The following is a 5,569-nucleotide window of genomic DNA, read 5'->3' as shown; positions in this document are numbered from 1 at the left end:
TTTCATTTTCAGAGACTCTGCATTCCATGAGGGAGCACTTTAAATGGGAAGGCCAGGATTACTCTGATTCCAGGAAGAGGCTTAGGGAATTCTTGTTTTTACCCCAGCATAGGCCCTTAGCTATACCTCCTGTGTTGACTGTGGTGGAAGATGATTTGCAGAGGCTTCCCTGAACCCTGATTCTTTGCCTCCTGCTCCTGTTAAACCTGATAGGTACTATAGGGTGCCCGAAGCTCATAAGTATTTGTTTAAGAGTCCTAGGGCGGACCCAGAAACTGTTTCTCAGGGGCCTAAAGGTGTTAAAGCCTCTGTGGTTAGAAATCCTGTTCCCACTGACAAAGAGGCGAGGGCTTTGGATAGGTGGGGTAAGAAACTGTATACTTCTTCCACTCTAGCCATGAGAGCATTGAATTGTCAGTTTCACATGCTGAAATATCAAAATTATCTCCTTTCACAATTGAAATCTAAGGTAGATGCTTTGGCGGAAGGTATTGAGTGTAAAGAGTTGCTGGATTTGGTTTATGTGTCTGAACAAGTGGGCAAGCATTCTTTGCAATGTGGCTTTGATGCTGTGCAGGCCTCCTCGAGGGTGGCTGCCACTAGTTCTGTTCTTCGCAGGCATGCCTGGTTGAGGGATCAGAATTTGGCTGAGCATGTTAAGACACGGATTTTGGATGCACCTTTACAGTCTGATGTGTTGTTTGGTTCGCCTGTGGAAGCAGTTTTAAAGAAAATGGAGGACAAAGCTAAGTCTATGCAAACTGTTAAGGATTATTTGCAGGTACAGCCACCGAAGTTTAGTAGAAATTGACCTGCTAAGGGGTGGACATATCCTGCTTATGACTCCCAGTCTAGGGGTAGGTCTAGACGTGGTAGGGGCAGGGCTCAAGGTTCTTTTAGGTCTAGAACAGGGAGTTCACCTGCTCAGACTTCTGGTGCGGGCAGGGGTCAGTCCTTTCGTAAGCAGACCCAATGACCTGCCTTTTCAGCTGCCAGTAGATTCTCGTCTGGCAGCTCCTTTAGGAGGACGACTGTCTCTTTTCAAAGAAAATTGGGATTTAATTACTCAAGACAGATGGGTGTTGGACATTATTCACCACGGTTACAGGTTTTATTTCCATACAATGCCCCCTTTCAAAGGCATGCCAGACGTTCCTCCTCCACAAAGAAAAGAGGCTCACAAGCAAGTTTCTCAGTTACTCCAAATGGGGGCCATTCTGCCAGTCCCTGTATCAGAAAGGGGCCTAGGATTTTATTCCCGCATGTTCCTAGTACCAAAGAAGGGGAACACGTGGAGACCAATTTTGGATTTATCTCTCCTCAACACTTATCTGGACATTCCCAAATTCAAGATGTTGACGTTACAACAGCTTTTACCTCTGCTGGGCAAAGATCACTGGATGGTAACTTTAGATCTCAAGGAAGCTTACCTTCATGTGCCTATCAGGCTAAGTTGCAGGAAGTATCTGCGGTTTCGAGCTGGAGATTCTCATTATCAGTTCTCTGCATTGCCCTTTGGCTTATCTACTGCGCCCAGAGTATTCACAAAGGTTCTGGCTCCAGTGATAGCTTACTTCAGGCTACAAGGAATTCAAATCTATCCTTACTTAGACGACTGCCTGATTCTGGCTCAAGAAAAGGAAGACCTTCTACAGCATCTGGAATATGTTATAGCAGTGCTAAGATGCCTAGGGTATTCTGTGAACGAAATAAAGTCCAGTCTAGTACCCTCTCAAGACATGTGCTTTCTGGGTGTGAGACTGAATACAGCAGCCCAGATGGCCTTTTAACCCCGGACAAACAAATGAGTCTATCACTTTACTTCCATCAACTATCTCATCAGTCCGTGCTGACTGCAGGGACAGTCCTTCAAGCATTAGGGTTCATGGCATCTTGTATTCTGGTGCTTCCCAATGCCAACCTGCATATGAGGAAGTTACAATGGTATCTCAAAAATGTATGGACACAGCACTGCCAGGATTTAGACACTGTCATTCCCATAATACCTTGCCTTCAAAGGAATTTTGTGGTGGGCTCAGGAATGTCACCTAAACAAGGGACTCTCTGTGACCCGGCCAGAGGCGAGTCAGATTTTAACGACAGATGCCTCGGACATTGCTTGGGGAGCTCATCTAAATGGAAAGTGGATACAAGACAAGTGGCCTGCCAGACTACAGCATCTACATATCAACATGAAGGAGATGTTAGCAGTCCAGTTCGCTTTACTGGCTTTCAAGGAGTTACTTCTTCCAGGACAGGTGTTGATTCTAACAGACAACACAACTGTCATGTGGTACATCAACAAGCAAGGGGAACACATTCTTATCCTCTATGCAGGCAAGCAATGATTTTATGGGAGACTGCGCTAAGCTTGCAACTAACTCTTCAGGCAAGGTTTCTGCCAGGAGCACAGAACTCCTTAGCAGATGTGTTAAGCAGACAAATCATGGATCCCCACGAGTGGAAACTGGATCTTCATGTATTTCAGACATTGACAGTGTCATGGGGAACTCCAGACATAGATCTGTTCGCTTCTCCACTAAACCACCAGCTGCCAAAGTATTGCACAAAGGGGTTTCATCACACAGCTTGGAAAGTGGATGCTCTGTCTTTCAGTTGGGAAAATCTTCATGTGTATGCCTTTCCACCTCTGCCTCTTCTTCCAAAGGTACTATTAAAGGTCAGACAAGACAGGCCAAGGATGATTTTGATAGCTCCAGATTGGCCTCGGCAACACTGGTACCCACTACTACGGAGTCTGGTAAAGAAGCCTCCTTGGCCTTTACCTCTGATTCCTCATCTGTTATCTCGGAAGGACGGTCATCTGCTCAATGTCAAGCTTCACTCTCTTCATCTAACAGCCTGGCATATTCTGTGTTGAAACACAGCAGGTCTCAACTTCCTCAACGAGTTTTAAATGTGATTATGGAAGCTCGACGACCTAGTACAAGGAGGGTGTACGCAGCAAAATGGAAGAGATTTTTATTTTGGAGTACAGCAATGAATTTGGAGATTTCTGAGCCTAATCTGAGTGTGGCTCTTCAATATCTTACCGAGTTATTGGACAAAGGGTTGTCCTTCTCTTCTATTAAGATTCATGCTGCAGCAATTTCAGCTCACTATGATTGTGACCCACCTTTGTTTTCGCATCCTTTGTTCAAGCAGTTTCTTAGAGGGGCAAAGACTATAAGACCCCCACGTAGAGCTCCTACTCCTGCTTGGGATCTCAATTTTGTGTTGGAAAAACTTACTCTACAACCTTTTGAGCCTGCGGCTACTGCTGAATTGAAATATTTGTCATGGAAGACTGCTTTTTTGTTGGCTATTACTTCTGCAAGAAGGGTGTCTGAGTTGGAGGTCCTTATCGCATTCGAGCCATTCTTGATTTTCCATAAGGATAGGGTATCATTACGTACTAATCCTTCCTTTATGCCTAAGGTGGTTTCTAGTGTGGCTTTAAACCAAACTATTCATTTGCCTACTTTTTATGCAGACCCCAAAATAAAGGGGAAAAGATTTTGCATACTTTAGATGTACACAGGCAATTGCGTTATTACTTAAGCAGGACTAAGGATTTTAGGCAGTCTCAGCAGTTGTTTGTTTCTTTTGCTTTGAGTTCGCAGGGCAAGCCTGTGTCAAAACAAACTATTTCTAGGTGGATTGGCTTTTGCATTGCATTTTGTTATTCCCATCATGGCAAGGAGGTTCCAGCTGGGATTAGGCCTCATTCCACTAGGGCTACTGCCACTTCAACAGCATTTCTACGGGGTGGCAACTAAGGATATTTTGGAAGCAGCTACTTGGAGTTCGGTGCATACTTTCTCTAAGCATTATCACCTTCCTATCTACTCTAAGTCTAGGGCTGGTTTTGCCACAGCTGTTTTGCAAGGCATGTTGTCAGCTCCTGCTTCTTTATGATTTGCCAGCCTCCCTTACCTCTGCTTTGGGATTCTACCCAATAGTAAGGACTGCAGCAATGGAAAACGAAGAACATAGTACAGTTTTGTACCTACCATAAATGTAGATGTTCGAGGATTCCATTGCTGCAGTCCAATTTACCCTCCCTCCTTCCCCTCTGTGTTTAGGGGTGGTAGTGTAGGTGAGTTTACCTGCTTATGTTTTTGTATATATTGTTCATGTTTTGGTGCAGGTATTTTGGGCCTTATCTTTTTAGGGTCTTCTGACATCTGGGGCAAGAAAAGACTGAGGATATGACGCCGGTCATGCGCATTAGTACCCTGACGTACTGACGTCAGTCTAATGCGCCCTGACCGACGTCAGCCTTATACTCTGGTATTCGGGCCGACTGGATGCGGACTATACCCAATAGTAAGGACTGCAGCAATGGAATCCTCGAACATCTACATTTATGGTAGTAACAAAACTGTACTTTTTGAGGAGTGTGAAATTTGCTTTAGAGAAGTTTTTCACTGTGGTTTTCTGGGCAGGGGGTGGGGTCGGGATGTGAATATCCAGTGAGATCAGTTTATGGTCAAATCTTACCAGTGAGGGATACACTTCTGGTCTGGAGCATAGAGTCCCCATGTTGGTGATGATCAGGCCCAGTATGTTTTCCCCTCTTGTGGGAGTGGTAACAAGGTGTTCCATAGCATTTAAGTTTATGAATTCTAGGAACCTTTGGGCTAGGGTGTTGGAGCTAGAGTAATGCTCCCAGTCTATGTTTGGGTAGTTGAAGTCGCCCAATATAATGGTGTTTGGAGAGACCTTTATATTTTCCAGTGTTCTCAGGAAGGCCAAGTGGGGTTCCTGGGTTTGGGAGGGTGGTCTGTAGCAGGCTATAAACTGGAAGGCAGTTTTACCCACTGTTAGTTGCACATGGATAGTCTCTGATGCTTCGTGCTTTGCCACCAACCTGGTGGTGTGGGTATCTTTGAATATCAATACTCCCCCTCCTTTTGTGGTTCGGTCCAAGTTTTGGGGCCGAAAAGCATGGTATGAGGTATAACCTGGTAGTGCTGGGGTGCACTCTGGAGCCGTGAACCAGGTTTCTGTTACTGCACAGATATCGATGTTCTCCATGCTAAGGAGAGTTTCGAGTGCGTGCATCTTGAGGTTTAGACTTCTGGCATTGAGTAGCATTACTCTTAGTTTCTTATCCCTTGTGATACCTATGGAGTTGGGTTTGTCTTTTGAGCCTTGCCTATAAAAGGCACTATGGGGGTAGCAAGAGCCTTTGCCAATATCCGAAAGCCCAGGGGTGACAGGTGCAAGCCGTCCCTAGCGAAGCACCGTGGCTTGTCGAGCATATCATCCCAGGCTGACAGGCATTGGATCCCCTTTGAATGACACCAGTACTTAAGCCAATTGTTGAAATTGATCATCTTGTCTTATATTGTGGCATCATTCTTGGTGAGGGTAAGATGCTTCTCAAGGTCAGGGTCATACCGGCCTGGGCTACATGCTCAGAGAGCTCCTCTATGTCTCTCTTCATGTAGTCCAGGGAGGTACGTCTCAGGTCATTCACACCAGCATGGACAAGGGCCGAGTCATATTTGTACTTGCCTTGGAGTGACCTGAGTGCTTGTGTTATGTGACGGATCCTAGCGCC

Source organism: Protopterus annectens, chromosome 1.part1, assembly GCF_019279795.1.
Source record: "Protopterus annectens isolate FY-2018-M chromosome 1.part1, PAN1.0, whole genome shotgun sequence".
In the NCBI taxonomy this organism is placed as follows: Eukaryota; Metazoa; Chordata; order Ceratodontiformes; family Protopteridae; genus Protopterus; species Protopterus annectens.
This window is presented reverse-complemented; position numbering follows the sequence as displayed.